The 17,769-nt window shown below is 49.6% G+C and overlaps 1 pseudogene; it reads left to right on the top strand.

Annotated features, from left to right (window-relative positions):
* LOC147117768 (uncharacterized) overlaps positions 1-15,567 on the top strand; it is a 65,508-nt pseudogene extending 49,941 nt beyond the window's left edge.
* The last annotated feature ends 2,202 nt before the right edge of the window (positions 15,568-17,769 follow it).

Below are 17,769 nucleotides of genomic sequence, written 5' to 3'. Positions count from 1 at the left end.
TGGTTGTGCCCGCAGATAGTGACATTGTCCAGATAGCGATAGGTAGCTTGTAGTTTATTCTCGTCAAACATGCGGTCCATCTCACGTTGGAAGACCGAGACCCCATTTGTTACCCCGAAGGGCACTCTGAGAAAATGGTAGAGGCGCCCGTTCGCCTCGAAGGCGGTGTATGGGCGGTCCTCCGTTCTAATGGGGAGCTGGTGATACGCGGATTTGAGGTCGATAGTCGAGAAGACTCGGTATTGCGCAATCTGGTTGACCATTTCTGATATGCGGGGTAAAGGGTAGGCGTCCAGCTGGGTATAAATATTAACAGTCTGGCTGTAGTCAATTACCATCCGTTTCTTTTCGCTATTTTTAACTATGACTACTTGGGCACGCCACGGGCTGGTACTGCATTCAATAATGCCTTCCCGCAGGAGTCTGTCCACTTCCGCCTTGATAAAGTGTCTGTCTTCCAGACTGTACCGTCTACTTTTGGTCGCTATGGGCCTACAGTTCGGAGCGAGATTAGCGAATAAAGAGGGCGGGCTGATTTTCAAGGTTGATAGGCCACAGACTGTGAGTGGCGGCTGGGACCCGCCATATGCTAGCGTGACACTTTCGTGGTTGTAGTCCCGCCTCCATCGAGATGCGGCCAATCCACGCAATTTTAACTTGATTGACCTTGTTGAGCCCGCCCAGAGGGCTCAGCAGGCCAATTAAGAGCCACTCGGCAACATGTGACGTCACAGACTGAAATTTCATCTGTCAAGAGGTTCTTCACAGCCTTCAACATGTCATCGATGATGACGAACACCTCGCTAAGGCCATCCCCACGCCTCCACTACTCGCTTTCAAACAGCCGCCTAACCTCAAACAGACCATCGTTCGCAGCAAATTACCCAGCTTTCAGGAGAACAGCGACCACGACACCACACAACCCTGCCACAGCAACCTCTGCAAGACATGCCAGATCATCAACACAGATACCATCATCACACGTGAGGACACCACCCACCAGGTACATGGTACATACTCATGTGACTCGGCCAACGTTGTCTACCTCATACGTTGCAGGAAAGGATGCCCCGGAGCATGGTACATCGGCGAGACCATGCAGACACTGCGACAACGGATGAACGGACACCGCGCAACAATCACCAGGCAGGAGTGTTCCCTCCCAGTCGGGGAACACTTCAGCAGCCAAGGACATTCAGCCTCCGATCTTCGGGTAAGCATTCTCCAAGGCGGCCTTCGAGACACACGACAACGCAAAATCGTCGAGCAGAAACTGATAGCCAAGTTCCGCACCCATGAGGACGGCCTCAACAGAGATCTTGGGTTCATGTCACGCTACATGTAACCCCACCTGACGCAGGGTCATCCAGACTCGAGTCGACATTGGCTTGTTCTCTCTACACAGATGCGGCCGGACCTGCTGTGATTTCCAGCCAAAAAAAATGTTTTTGTCTGTTTTTTTGTTTTTCATACAGACCCCAGCATCTGCAATATTTGACCCCTTGTGACCCCACCTCATTGTTCTTTGATGTAATGTTTCCCTGACTGACCTGTTTGGACACCATTCACACCTTTGACTGCTGTGATTATCTCTCTGCCGAGGTGTGATAAATGGCAGTTGGAAAGGTTACCTGTAAACATCTGACATGATTCTCTGACTATATAAGCTGTGTCTTTATGCATTTCTCCACTTCACCTGAAGAAGGAGCAGCGCTCCGAAAGCTTGTGATTTCAAATAAAGCTGTTGGACTATAACCTGGTGTTGTGTGACTTCTTACATTTGTCCACCCCAGTCCAACTCCGGCATCTCCACACCACTGACAGGAAAGCCACTGCAGGCCAGATTTCAGATGTCGGCGCGCAGGGTGAGCGCACATCGGGGGCTTGCACGCGCGGCAAGCCCCCGACAGGAATTACTGGGCCAATCTGCGCTACCATTATTTGGAGGGGAACGGAGAGTGGAAGGATTGCATCAGGAAGACCAATGCCGCAATACACAGCCATGGCTCACAACACACATGCTCAAACCACAAACAGAAGGCGAGTGTGAAAGCAATGAAGCTCTTGCTCCAACCAGAGCTGTTATCAAGTTGGTACCTTCAATCAGCAGTGCATGTGTCCAGACTGATCGGGAGCACCCCTACCATACAAACTCTGATCGCCAAGGTTTTTAGGATAATCAACCCGGTTGCAAGCTCCATGACGAAGCCCTATGACGAAGCCCTGGTTCTTTGTTTCGGATGTTTGAATGTGTCCCCGGGTAAACAATGTCCCCAGAAGTGTCCCGGGTTTAAAAATCTCATCCCCGATACTGAGTCATTGATTTTTTTCAATGCTAATGCACAGAAACCTGTTTCTCAGAGATTCATGGCCCATTTGAGTTCGGGAACGAATCCCCGGAATGGTTTGAATGGATGTGTAAATGGCGGCCCCACCTTCCCACAATGCAGTGTGGCTGAGAAAAGGCCCCATCTATAGCTCTGGCCGCACTGCATTGTAGGGGATTGAGTCACCTGATCCGTGTTTCATCCAATGGTGACTGGCTGGAGGGCGGGACCATCAATTGTGCGGGAGAAGCCAAGGGCGTGGTGAGAGCTGGCGGGTGTCAATTTGATTTATTTTACCAGTTTATCTGTATGGTGAATCGTGCTTTTTTTTTTATTGAATAATAGGCAAGCTCCAAATTCTCCCACCGGGAAGAGGTTTGTGAATCTGAAACCTTCTGAGACAGAGGGTGTTTCATGGAAAATCTCAGTCTGTGGGAACAGATTTAAAATTGAGAAATTAAACTTTAAGGCATTTGGGGACCAGTAGATGGTACAGCACTATTGCCAGAACACAGGCAAGATTCGTGATTCAGTGTATCTAAGCTGTGCAGCTGTCTGTCGGTCCCCTGCAGCCCGGGACCAGCTTGTCCAATATGAAATTTCGTGCATGTGCAAAACTTTGAATGGGCCGCGCAGCCCGTTAAAGGGGCTGTGCACCCAAAAAAATAATTGCGGGGGAACATTACCTGTGTGTCCCCGGATTTGGTTTTGAAAATATGGTCACCCTATTCTTTGCCGGAGTCCTTCCAGGAGGGCTTACTGCTCCTGACCAATCAAAGTGGCTTTTCTCAGTCAGTAATGGCCAAATCTGCAGCAATTTGCTGAGTGATCAGCCATCTTTGCCTTCCTGGTGTCTAACTGGCTCCTACATGCAGATGACAGATGATTTAGAGAACTTAATGCTCAATGGCTGGCCCACTTGAGTTGGTAAGATTCCCACATTTTCTCACAGACCGAAAGCAGGAGAATTTTGGGTTAACACAATTTGAACACAGAGAAAGAACCAGGCTTAGGTGTCATGCTTGTCTTCTTCAGATACTTGAAGGAGGAAAATGTCATTGCGAACCTGAAGAAAACAGATGTCATTGGCAAAAGCTATTTGCATCTGATTTGGGGAATTGCTGCATTGAGCAGAAACAAGTTAGAGGTTTGGACAGTTTGCAACTAATGATAAACAACAGATTTACAGTAACAGATGTAAATTGTGGTGTATAAGTTAAAATGATGCTCCCCAAAACAGGTATTGTAATTATTTACGATGCCCAGAGTTGATATATTGAATATAATTCCACTGTGCATTTTTAAAGTACCATCAATTTTTACGTCCAGAAATATGAGATTGAAACATCACTTTCTGCTGAGACTAAAAAAACACCATGGCAATTAAAAGGTTTGAAAACTTTTTGATCAACCAGCACGAGCCAAGAGGGCCGAGGATCGATGGAGATTGGACCTCAGGCCTCATCAGCATACCCGGCGCGAGCTGCTGGTCGCTCTTCCACAGAAGAGATCGAAGTTGGGCCTCCTGCCTCGCCAGCACCGGCCCTCCGGTAAGTCCCGGGAGCGAGGTTTGTGAGCTGCGGGGTTGGGGCTGTTCGAGACTGCTGAGCAATTGGGGGAACGCTCCCGTTTCTCTGGCTCAACAGAATGATTTTGGTAATTTCCACCTATCTGTTGTGGGTGGCCACAGGGCCGCTGAAGCATCTTGAGCTGGACAGGCCCTGACACCTGCCCCACTCATCAGGAACAAATTTTGAAATGGGGTCCTCAATGGGCATTAAGCCTCTAATTTATATATTCAAGAGGCCTGATTTCTGTTTTAGGCCTCCGCCTAATTGATTGAGCGCAAGCCGTCATTATCACATTGCTGTTTGTGGGAGCTTACTGTGCTGCTGCCTGTTGCGTTTGTCATTACAACAATGACTACACTTCAGAAAGTACTTAATTGGCTGCAAAGTGCTTTGGGACATCCTGAGGTCATGAAAGGCAATTTATAAATGCAAGTCTTTGCAAGTCATAGGGAAGGTTTGCTTTGTGCCTGTTTTGCACCCGAAATGCAGGCACAACGCATAACACTTTTGCTGCCCTTTAAAGTCCCATAGAAACATAGAAGATAGGAGCAGGAGTAGGCCATTCGGCCCCTCGAGCCTGCTCCACCATTTAATGAGATCATGGCTGATCATCCAAATTCAGTACCCTGTCCCTGCTTTCTCCCCATATCCCTTGATCCCTTTAGCCTTAAGAAATATACATAACTCCTTCTTGAATATATTTAATGAATTGGCCTCAACAGCCTTTTGTGGTAGAGAATTCCACAGGTTCACCACTCTCTGGGTGAAGAAATTCCTCCTCATCCCTGTCCTAAATGGCTTACCCCTTATCCTTAGACTGTGACCCCTGGTTCTGGACTTCCCGGCCATCGGGAACATCCTTCCTGCATCTAGTCTGTCTAGTCCTGTTAGAATTTTATAAGTTTCAATGAGATCCCCTCTCATTCTTCTAAACTCCAGCGAATATAAGCCCAATCGACCAATCTCTTCTCATACGTCATTCCTGCCATCCCAGGTATCAGTCTGGTGAATCTTCGCTGCGCTCCCTCCATGGCAAGAACATCCTTCCTCAGATAAGATGACCAAAACTGCACACAATACTCAAGGTGTGGTCTCACCAAGGCCCTGTACAACTGCAGCAAGACATCCTTGTTCCTGTACTCAAATCCTCTCGCTATGAAGGCCAACATACCATTTGCCTTCTTAACTGCCTGCTGCACCTGCATGCTTACCTTCAGCGACTGGTGCACAAGGACACCCAGGTCTCGTTGCACTTCCCCTTCTCCCAATCTATTGCCGTTCAGATAATAATCTGCCTTCCTGTTTTCGCCACAAAAGTGGATAACCTTGCATTTATCCACATTATACTGCATCTGCCATGCATCTGCCCAATCACCCAACCTGTCCAAATCATACTGGAGTTTCTCTGCATCCTCCTCACAGCACATACGCCCACCCAGCTTTGTGTCATCTGCAAACTTGGAGATAGTTCCCTCGTCTAGATCATTAATATATATTGTGAATAGCTGGGGTTCTAGCACCGATCCCTGCGGTACTCCACTAGTCACTGCCTGCCACTCGGAAAAAGACCCGTTTATTCCAACTCTTTGCTTCCTGTCCGCCAACCAGTTCTCTATCCAAGTCAGTACCTTACCCCCAATCCCATGTGCTTTAACTTTACACGCTAATCTCTTATGCGGGACCTTATCGAAAGCCTTCTGAAAGTCCAAATACACCACATCCACTGGTTCTCCCTTATCCATTCTATCAGTTACAACCTCAAAAAATTCCAGTAAATTAGTCAAGCACGATTTACCTTTTGTAAATCCATGTTGACTTTGTCCGACCCTGTCACTGTTTTCCAAGTGCTCTGCTATTACATCTTTTATAATGGACTCTAGCATTTTCCCCACTACCGATGTGAGGCTTACTGGTCTGTAATTCCCCGTTTTCTCTCTACCACCTTTTTTAAATAGTGAGGTTACATTAGCTACCCTCCAATCCATGGGAACTGTTCCAGAGTCTATAGAATCTCAAATTAAAACTACAATGTCAAGTATTAACACCATTAACTGTTTGTTATTTTACCTGATTCAGCTGGGTGTACTCCTATTAGTAGCAGCTTAAAGTTGGTTAGCACTACCAGGGTCGATACCAATGCCTATTCTTACCAACACTTTTGTAATTCATATTACTTCATATACTCGTTTGTATTCTTATCACTGAATTACTTAATGCATGTTAAATATACACTTTATTGCACGGGGATTAACAATAATACATACGTAAGCAAGTTAAACAAACATTTGTTAGAGTTGGTTGTCAATGTAAGTAAACAGAATCACCAGAAGTTTAATGTACAGGTTTACATATTAATAAATATTTCAGCTTGAGACAATGGCTGGGAGGAGGTTGGAGTTAGTGACTGAAGACGATGGCTTTGGTCTTCCAAATGTATCGGTGGAGGATATCATACTTGCCACATCTTTACGAACGTGTCTGTGTGTGAGTACAGTGGGTTTTTCCAATATACCTGTAGCAACAATCCTTCATCTCCACGTGTCTCTTACTTTGTGCTTGTTAAAAACTTGTGTCGTTTCCCCCACACCACCAGCCAGGTTATCACAACAGTCAATTCATCGCTCACCTTCCCTATGACTTGCAAAGCCTTGGCATTTATAAATTGCCTTTCATGACCTCAGGATGTCCCAAAGTGCTTTGCAGCCAGTGAAGTACTTTCTGAAGTGTAGTCATTGTTGTAATGAAGGAAACACAGCAGCATACAGTAGGCTCCCACAAACAGCAATGTGATAATGACCAGCTAACGGGGGTGAAATTTGATAAAGCCTAAAAACAGGCGCGGGGAGTGTGATGAAATATATGCCTTCATCACCCCCTGTGTTTTACCTGCTTTGTATTGTGTGTGTACCGCCCCCTTTTCCTATTGTGTGTATTGGCTACGCCCCTGTCTTTTGCCATATAAAGGTCTCAAGAGCTGTATGAGTCATTCTAGCAGGCGAACCCGATGTGTAAAGACCTGCAAAGTTCTTAGTGATTAAAAGCCTTTAGTTGAATCCTTAAACTCCTTGTCTTTGAGTTATCGATGGCGCATCAATTTTAATCACTAAAACAACAAGATGGATCGACTCCTGAAACCAGAGCGCTTGGATCTGGACCCCCATGCCTCAGACGCAGCCACACAGTTCGGACACTGGTTCCAATGCTTCGAATTTTTCATTGCAAACTCATCCACCGCCATAGCAGCCGCCACCGGAGACGTGAAACTGGGAATCCTGCGAAACTGGGTGAGCCATCGGGTCCCCCCTCTCATCCAAGACGCCACCAGCTACAGGGATGCCTGCACCATTCTGAAGGCCCACTACGTGCGGCCAATAAACAAGGTGTACGCCAGGCATCTTCTGACTACTCGCACGCAGCGGCATGGTGAGTCACTAGAGGACTTTATGCTAAGCCTAAAAGTACTGGGCAGAGACTGTAACTGTAAGGCCGTGTCTGCCACCGTGTACACGGAGGAGCTGATCCAAGACTCCTTTATTGCGGGCCTCAGCTCAAATTACATTCGGCAGAAGCTGTTTGAAAAGGAGGGACTGGACTTAAAACAGGCTATGGGTATAGCGCGATCGCTGGATATGGCCCAGAGGAACTCTGAATCCTGTTCCCCAGGCCACGCGGCCCACTCCGCCTCGTGCGCGCCGTGGGGGCCGCCATCTTGGAAGCCAGTTCACCTCCCAGGTCTCAGGCCAGCCCAGCACCATCGGAGCCCCAGCCCCCACCCAGGAGCCCCACTACTGCCGCGATGCATCGGGGCCCGAAATGCTACTTCTGCGGCCAGGACAAACACTCCAGGCATCTGTGCCCAGCGAAGGGCACCACCTGTTTTAAATGCGGGAAGAAAGGACATTTCAGCAAAGTCTGCAGAGGGAACCCCGCCTCCAACTCCACCACCGCCGCGTGCACGCCGTGGGAGCGGCCATCTTGGAAGCCATCTTGTCCACCCTCATGGAGTCCACCATCTTGCCCCGACTACACGGACCTCCAGGACCCACTGGTGGCCTCGATCACAGTGGATCAATCCAGGCCGCATCCGTTGTCTAAATCGATGATGGACATAGAGGTAAACGGGAACAAGGTTAAATGCTTGATTGACTGCGGGAGCACCAAAAGCTTTATTCATCCTAGCCTGGTAAAACGACTTTCACTAACGATAGTCCCCACACAGGGCAAAATCGCCATGGCTGATAAGACTCATACCTCAAAAATCACAGGTTTCTGCGTGGTTATGCTGTCGGTAAAAGGCACTGATTATAGAGATTTTAAACTATTGATAATGCCAGATCTCTGTGTGAGCGTGATCTTGGGTCTGGACTTCCAGTGCCACCACCAAAGTATCACGCTTACCTACGGTGGGTCCCAGCCGCCCCCCACAGTGTGCGGTCTGGCTACCCTGAAGGTCAAGCCCCCCTCTCTGTTCGCCAACCTCGCACCCAACTGTCGACCCATAGCGACCAAGAGTAGGCGGTACAGCTGGGAGGATAGACGGTTCATTGCGTCAGAAGTAGAAAGACTCAAGCGGGAGGGTATCATCGAATGCAGTACCAGCCCGTGGCGCGCCCAGGTAGTAGTAGTTAAGGGTAGCGAAAAGAAGCGGATGGTGATAGATTATAGCCAGACGGTTAATCTATACACCCAGCTAGACGCCTACCCTCTGCCCCAAATCGCGCAATACCGGGTGTTTTCTACCATCGACCTAAAATCGGCATACCACCAGCTCCCCATTAGGCCGGAGGACCGTCCATACACCGCCTTTGAGGCGAACGGACGCCTCTACCACTTCCTCAGAGTCCCCTTTGGGGTAACGAATGGGGTCTCGGTCTTCCAGCGGGAGATGGACCGCATGGTCGATGAGAACCAGTTAACAGCCACCTACCCATACCTAGACAACGTCACCATCTGCGGCCACGACCAGCAAGACCACGACTCGAACCTCGCGAGATTTCTGAAAACCGCCCTCAGACTCAATCTCACCTACAATGAGGATAAGTGTGTCTTTAGCACCACGCGCCTCTGTATCCTGGGCTGCGTGGTGGAAAACGGGGAAATCGGTCCGGACCCCGACCGATTGCGCCCCCTACGGGAGCTACCCCTACCAAACACTCCCAAGGCCCTGAAAAGGTGCCTGGGGTTCTTCTCCTATTACGCCCAATGGGTCCCCAATTATTCCGACAAGGCCCGTCCCCTCCTGAAATCAACGTCCTTCCCGCTCACGGCCGAGGCCCACGCTGCCTTCAACAGCATTAAACATGACATTGAGAAGGCCGCGCTGCGGGCAGTGGACGAAAACATCCCTTTCCAGGTCGAAAGCGATGCGTCCGACTTCGCTTTAGCAGCCACCCTCAACCAGGATGGGCGGCCCGCAGCCTTTTTCTCAAGAACCCTCCAAGGGCCCGAGATCAGGCACTCCTCGGTAGAGAAGGAGGCCCAGGCCATAGTGGAGGCACTGGAGGCACTACCTAGCCGGCAAACGCTTCACCCTGCTTACCGACCAGCGGTCGGTAGCCTTCATGTTTAACACCAAACAGAGGGGGAAGATCAAGAACGACAAAATTCTCAGGTGGCGGATCGAACTCTCCACATTTGAGTACGACATAATATATAGGCCGGGGGCCCTCAACGAATCCCCCGACGCCCTATCACGAGGGATGTGTGCCACCATCCAGGGGGACAGGCTACAGGGCCTCCACAATGGCCTCTGCCACCCGGGGGTCACCCGGCTATTCCACTTTATAAAATCCCGTAACCTGCCCTATTCTATCGAGGAGGTCCGGTCTATGACCAGGGACTGCCGCACCTGTGCGGAATGCAAGCCCCGTTTTTTCAGGCCCGACCGAGCCCACCTGATCAAAGCTACACGGCCATTCGAGCGCCTGAGCTTAGATTTCAAGGGACCACTCCCCTCCACCGACCGCAATGTGTACTTTCTCAACATTGTGGACGAGTACTCCCGTTTCCCATTCACCTACCCCTGCCCAGACATGACCAGTGCCACGGTCATCAAGTGCCTCGGCAACCTGTTTTGCACGTTCGGCATGCCCAACTACATCCACACTGACGGGGGCGTCGTTCATGAGCGACGAACTGTGCCAATACCTGCTGTCGAAGGGGATAGCCACGAGTCGGACCACCAGTTATAACCCCCGGGGTAATGGGCAAGTGGAGAGGGAGAACGCGACAGTGTGGAAGGCGGTCACCTTAGCACTAAGGTCTGAAGGCCTCCCCACCTCCCGCTGGCAAGAGGTCCTCCCAGACGTGCTCCACTCGATAAGGTCGCTACTGTGTACTGCTACAAACGCCACTCCTCACGAGAAGATGTTTGTTTTTCCCTGCAAATCAACCTCAAGAGTGTCCCTACCCTCGTGGCTCTCCACCCCAGGGACCGTCCTATTACGAAAGCATGTGAGGGGCCACAAAACGGATCCACTCGTGGAGGCAGTACACCTACTCCACGCAAACCCACAGTATGCGTACGCCAAGCACGCCAACGGGCGTGAGGACACCGTGTCCATAAAGGACCTCGCCTCGGCAGGAAGCGACGACGACGACGACCCATCACTACCACCCCCAGAAGAACCACCACCCCAAGGCTTACCACCCCCAGAAGTACCTGCAACACCCCCAACACATGGGTATGCCAAGGAGGGCACCACGGACTCCCGGTCGGAACCCGAGGTACTGTTGCGACGTTCAGGAAGGACTATCACACCCCCGGACAGACTAAATCTGTAGAAGGGGTGAATGTGATGAAATATATGCCTTCATCAGCCCCTGTGTTTTACCTGCTTTGTATTGTGTGTGTACCGCCCCCTTTTCCTATTGTGTGTATTGGCTACGCCCCTGTCTTTTGCCATATAAAGGTCTCAAGAGCTGTATGAGTCATTCTAGCAGGCGAACCCGATGTGTAAAGACCTGCAAAGTTCTTAGTGATTAAAAGCCTTTAGTTGAATCCTTAAACTCCTTGTCTTTGAGTTATCGATGGCACATCAGGGAGCACGAAGCGCGATATGTCCGTGCCCGGTCAAAGTAGTACAGGCAGCACGCAAAACTCCTACTGCCTGCTCATTATAATGAATTCAGCGCTAAACGCGCTGGTGATTGGCTTAGTGCTGAAGAGGGAGGCCAATATCGGAGCAGTCTGCTGGCCAATAAAATTTGGCCTAGGCTCTCTGCACTACTTAAAGGGGCGGTGCTTTGTTGCAGAAGTACCTCATTGTCACCCTGGACGAAACCATGGCCCAATAGGGAAGAGAGAGGGCAAGGAGGTTTTCTGATGCAGCACTGAAGGCCATGGTCCTGGGGGTTCACAGACGGCACGAGGTGCTCTACCTGCAAGGGGGCAGGAGGCCTTCCAGGCAGCACATCAGAAGGTGTGGGAGGAAATAGCACAAGCCATCAGTGCTACAAGTGTTGTCCCCAGGACCTGGATCCAGTGCCGCAAGAAGTTAATGACCTCAGACGAGTGGTCAAGGTGAGTGAATGCATCATCAAATGTCGTATCACACCATCTGCACCACAAGCCTCGCACACTGCTCAATGCACCACACCCCACCCCCTTCACACTCACCTACCAACAATCTCTAGCAATCACCACTCATATCTCACAATCATAGTTTCACCTCACCCTCACACACTTACCACTGCTGCAAGCCTCAGAACCACATCTCACACTTTGCACACACTGCCAGCTATTCAACCATGACAGGCTCATCACCCAAACACTTTGCACCACACTCACTGACACACTCCTCTTTGTCTTGCAGGCAAAGGTGGCTCACAACCGCCGTGAGCAGCAGCAGATGGGCGGAGGGGAAGCCCGACTTCACAACCTCACGGAGCTGGAGGACACAATGCTGGAGATCATTGGCGGGGCCGTCACTGAGGCCGTGGCAAGTGGCGAAGTTGAAAACATTGCTGATAATGACGGTATGCTCATACCTAATCCTTCTTCTCACATCCCACTGCCCGCTCACCCCACAATCTCTTCTCACTTACAAGCTGCTGATGGTGTAAGCATGCACGTCTTGCTTCCCCTCACCACAAGCCGACCCTTGTGCCTTTCTCCTTTCAGGTACCCAAGAACTGCCACCAGCCCAGCCTGTCCCCAATGTTATGGAGGAGGAGAGTGAAGAAGAAGAGGCACCGGCACTCGATCTGATACTCCCAAGCACCAGCTCAGAAAATGGCAGTACGCTGACTTTAGAGAGTAGTTTAGATGTGGGATCTGCACATGGTGAGTCACCGGGCACGAGTGGGCTGCAGCCAGGCCAGGGGGAAAGGGTATCTCGGGTGCCAGCTCCCCAGAAGGCGAGTTCGCATATGAGTTCTGCTGCACAGGACTCCGATGATGACCTTGATGGGGTGGCCTTCAGAAGAAGGGTGATGGGCATGCACACAGAAATGCTTGGTGCAATGGCAAACCTGCCAGAGAGCCTCTTGTCAGTGTCGAGGATCATGGAGGAGTCTGGCTCCAACATTGCACAGAGTTTTGCGCAGAGCTTGGAGCCCATGATTTCCAGGATGGAAGTGATGGCCAACTCCATTAGGACACTTGTGGATCCAACCATGATGCTAGGTGTGATGGGCGATGAGCAGCTTCCATTGCAGCACAGGCAGAAGCGACCCAACTTCTCAGTGCTGCAGTAGAAGCTCCGACTGCTCTCACACATTTTCAGCTTGCTGCCACGCAAGATCAGACTGATGCCATCATGGCTAGATTTACGAGTGTGGAAAGGGGCTTTCAGGGTGTCACAGCAATCTGTCCTCCAACAGATGGCTAGGAATGCTGAGGATCTGCCCCGGGGGAGTGGCAATGGCTCCGTGGAGCAAGAACCTGCTGTCCTCTCTCAGGGTGACAGCATTCGCACTCCCACCGCTGCCATTCCGCCAGTGCCCTTGCTGTTTGTTGCCTGTCAGCCAGCCAGCCCAGACTGCTGCCACCCATGCCGAGGTGGGGCAGTCTACAGCCTGGCCTTCTAGCCCAGAGCTGCTCAAGGTCGCCCTGCAAGGCCATCTGCAGTCTCACCCATGGAAAATCCACAGCCTTTCACCAGCCTTGCTGCAGCCACTGGTGTAGCGCTTCATACAAGCACTAGAGTAGGCAAAGGAACATGAAAGACAGACACTAAGGGAATGCACAAGGGTCATTAGTTGACTCTGTTGTGTAGTATTGGAATTGATAAATTTATAAATTATGTTTGGAATGTTTGTTTTGTGCTGTCTCTCATTTCAGCTTTGTGCCCAGGAAGACGCTGTGATGGTAAGGTGGGGAAGTGGTGAACAGTGGGGATCTGGGGTTTCGGTCATTGGAACCAGATTCTGATGAGGCACTCACAGACAGCCTGTCCGGAATGGGGATCTGCTGCCTGCTTCCTCCTCCTACTAACTCCTCCTCCTGAGATGCTCCTGGAACCCGTGGTGGCAAGGGCTGCGATCTCATGATGGCAAGGTTGTGGAGGATGCAGCAGACCACCACGAAATGGGACACCCACCCCAGCACGTACTGGAGGACTCCTCCCGAGCGGTCAAGGCAGCGGAACCGTTGCTTCAGAACCCCGATGGTCTGCTCGATGATGTTCCCCAAGGCAACTTGGCTCTCATTATATGAAGGCTGGGCAGGAGTGGTAGGGTTGCGGAAGGGAGTCATCAGCCAGGTGCAGAGCGGATAGCCTTTGTCTCCGAGCAGCCTTGGATTCGACGTGGTGGCTGGAAGATTGCAGGCGCAGGATGAAGACATCATGACTGCTGCTAGGATACTAGGCATTCACTATCATGTTGTGCTGGGCATGGTCGCACACCAATGGCACTCCCAAAACAAGCGCTCTACTTGAAGCTCCGACACGGCAAGAGAGCCCCAGGTGGGCAGAGGAAATGCTTCAAGGACACCCTCAAAGCCTCCTTCTTGGAAAAAGTGCAACATCCCCACTGACACCTGGGAATCCCTGGCCCAAGACCGCACAAAGTGGAGGAGAAGCATCTGAGAAGGCGCCGAATACCTTGCGTCTCTTCGCCGGGAGCAAGCGGAATCTAAGCGCAAACAGTGGAAGGAGCGCACGTCAACCCAAGCACCCCACCCACCCACCCCTTCAACCACCGTCTGCCCCACCTGTGACAGAGACTGTAGGTCCCGCATTGAACTCATCAGTCATCTGAGAACTCATTTTTAATGTGGAAGCAAGTCATCCTCGGTTCCGAGGAACTGCCTAAGAAGAGAAGAAGGAGGATTAGGTGAGTGGTAGCCTTTGCTGTGCAGTACATCTCAGGATTGATATGCAGTGTCTGCAAAGCCATGTGTGTGTCGTCGATGGTGCCCTGCATGATGGGGAAGCCTGATATCCTGGCAAAGCCACATGTGCTGTCCTCAAGCTTCTCTCTGTTCAGAGAGAAGACAATGAAGTTCCTCCTCCTGGAGTACAGTGCACCTGTGACCTCCCAGATGCAGCGATGGACAGCAAACTGGAAAGATTCGCTGGTGAAAAAATTGAGGGCCACAGTGACCTTGAGGGCCACTGGCAGCGCCGTCGTCACCCTGCTCTGAGGCTGCAGGTCTGGTTGTAGGAGGTGGCAGAGTTCTGTGACCACCTCCTTGGTGAAGCGGAGCCTCCTAATACACTGCTCCTGGCTTAAATGCAGATAGAAGAACTGCTCCCTGAAGACCCTAGGTGGGTAAGGCCTCCTGCTCCTCCTCCTCCTCCCTCTACGAGCAGTTTCTCCTCTTCTTCACTGCCTCTGCTCCATCTCCCTGTCATATTCCAGCGCGAGGGGGACTGCAAGTAGAGCCCCCATGACTGGGAGCAAGTGGTGTGAGCAGAACCATTTAAATCAGAAGCAAGGCCTTCTCCACTTGCAGCACCATTCCCTGTCACCTCACCAACTTTAAATAACTAGAAAGCTCCAAACTGTTGCACAAACTTACACAGAGCCTGTACAAATCAAAAAATAAGTCAACTGCAAGTTATTGCTGATCCCTTTATATAGCCCTGCTGGGGGGTCTTTCCTGCTGCTGAATGCATGTTCAGCTGGTGGTGATTTGGAGAGGGCGTTGAATGGAGTAGCAACGTCGAAAATGGCAGGTTGTGCGTCAAATCAACGTCGCACACTGAGTGACATTACGATCTGCCTCATTACCATTTCTCCAGTGAGCGCAGGCAATGGCCACGCTGCCGAACTACCCATTATGGCGGCCGCTGCGGGACCCGCCAGAAGTGGGCTGAAGCGAAGCGGCCACCATTTTTTCTCGGAATCCGGCCTCATCAGCCTGCGCTAAGGTGCCATATTTCATGGCCAATATTTTTTAATGATGTTGATTGAGGGATAAATATTGGCCAGGACACCAAAGAACTCCCTTGCTATTCTTCGAAATAGTACCATGGAATCTTTTACATCCACCTGAGAGGGCAGACAGGGACTCGGATTAATGTTTCATCTGAAAGACGGCACTGCCAACAGTGCACAACTCAGTGCACAACTCACTCAGTACTGCACTGGTGTCAGCCTATATTATGTGCTCAAGTCTCGGCAGTGGGGCTTGAACGCATGACATTCTGACTCAGAGGTGCGAGTGCTACCCGCTGAGCCACAGCTGACACCTCTTGTGCACTTGACAGCTGGATTACTAAACTTCTTGACATTTATGCCGCATACACGCTGGCCTACAAAAGCTGACAAAATCTTTTTAAAAGCTGACAACTCAAAAAGCAACATACAGTACTGTACATCTAAAAGGGTTATGGCCAAAGACACCACTTTAAGGCAACCGAGTAAGTTCAATTCCTTTTTATTACACTGGATTTCAGGATCTTTATTAGCATTTTGGAATCACATTCCATACTTCAGGTTGGTTTTCTGTGAAATATCAGCTATATAATGGCGCAAAGCTGGTAGATAATTTTGGCCTCACAGAGAATAGGAAGCCATGCATGTAGGTGAGGCATAGTTACCAACTATCCACTTTCCACATAGACAGTCAGCTTTTCCAGCTCTCAGTTGCTCTGCTCTTGTGGACCCCTGGAAATTAGACGCTCTTCATCGCCTTTTCCCCTCTGATCCACAAACCTTGGCCGAGTCAGGAGCGGAGACTGTGAATAGTCAACAAGTCCATTATTGCTATATCATGTGACTACCAGGATGGTAGAAGGCAAACTAGATGAACCTTGGTCTTAAGTCGTCTAGCAATTCCAATGTTCCTGCATTTGGGCGAATCCTGGAACTATTCCTAGGATGGATTCCCCCTCCGTAGATTTGGAAAGGCTTGAATCTTTTTTTCTAAATCAGTTTGTTTTGAGCTTCACAGTGAATCAGCTGGAAAAAAGAAACAAAACCAGTCAGCCCAGGATACATCAATTTCCCTGCACATGTCAGAAGAACATAACAGGAGTAGGCCATTCAGCCCCTTGAGCCTGTTCCGCCATTCAATTAGACCATGGCTGACCTGTACAGAATTTAAAACCAATAATGTAAAGACACCAGACCCTGCACTGAGCAGTCTGTCATTAGTTGGATTATAATCTATAAATGTGGCTCTTTGTTCTGTTCTATTTTGTGTTTCTTCTCTAATTTCAGATGGAACAACATTAACTCTTCTCAGGGACATGATTGAAGATTTAATTCTAAATTCAATCACGGCATTATTATGTTCTGTTCTGCTTGGCTGAGTAACATTAATATGATATTCACAGCCTGTACATGCAATAAAAGCTCAAATATACAGTACAGCCGACCTATGCTGGCAATTGTATCAGCTCTCCAGACTTCAAAGAGAAACCATTTACTCCCAACAAAACTTTTACTGAGATTTAAACTTGGATTAAAATGTTGATAAATGGCAGATCATCAGACAGATGTCCAAGTGGGGAGGAGGTAAACTTTCATAACCATCTCATTCGAAGAATTGGATGTTCTCAAAGCATTTTTGGCAGTGTAGGAACCTTAAAAATGTAAATACAAAAAAAGTTAATAAAAAAAAGCAAAGAAACAGCTAAAATAAAATAGCCCAATGGAACAATGTCAGCACAAATTGCCAGTTGGTTGGTTTAGCCAATGTTCATGTGAAGTTTCTGTTAATGCGCTGTTAAACATTGAAATCTTTATTTTCAACACTTTCCAGTCTTGGACAGATTTGTGTGCACATAAGAACATTAGAAGTAAGAGCAGGAGTAGGCCATACGACCCCTCGAGTCTGCTCTGCCATTCAATAAGATCACGGCTGATCATCGACCTCAACTCCACTTTCCCGCCCAATCTCCATATCCCTTGATTCTCCTAGAATCCAAAAATCTATCTATCTCAGCCTTGAATATACTCAAAGACTCAGCATCCACAGCCCTCTGGGGCAGAGAATTCCAAAGATTCACAACCCTCTGAGTGAAGAAATTCCTCCTCATCTCAGTTTTAAATGGCCTACCCCTTATCCTGAGACTATGCCCCCTAGTTCTAGACACTCCAGCCAGGGGAAACAGCCTCTCAGCATCTACCCTGTCAATCCCCTTCAGAATCTTATGTTTCAATGAGATCACCTCTCATTCTTCGAAACTCCAGAGAGTATAGGCCCATTCTACACAATCTCTCGTCATAGGACAGCCCTCTCATCCCAGGAATCAATGTAGTGAACCTTCGTTGCACCGCCTCCAAGGCAAGTATATCCTTAGATAAGGAGACCAAAACTGTGCACAGTACTCCAGGTGTGGTCTCACCAAGGCCCTGTACAATTGTAGTAAGACTTCCTTACTCTTATACTCCAACCCCCTTGCAATAAAGGCCACCGTGCCATTTGCCTTCCTTATTGCTTGCTGTACCTGCATGCTAGCTTTTTGTGTTTCTTG

Source organism: Somniosus microcephalus, chromosome 5 (assembly GCF_052327205.1).
Source record: "Somniosus microcephalus isolate GS21.2 chromosome 5, FLI_Smic_1.0, whole genome shotgun sequence".
Lineage (NCBI taxonomy): Eukaryota > Metazoa > Chordata > Chondrichthyes > Squaliformes > Somniosidae > Somniosus > Somniosus microcephalus.
This window is presented reverse-complemented; position numbering and strand designations above follow the sequence as displayed.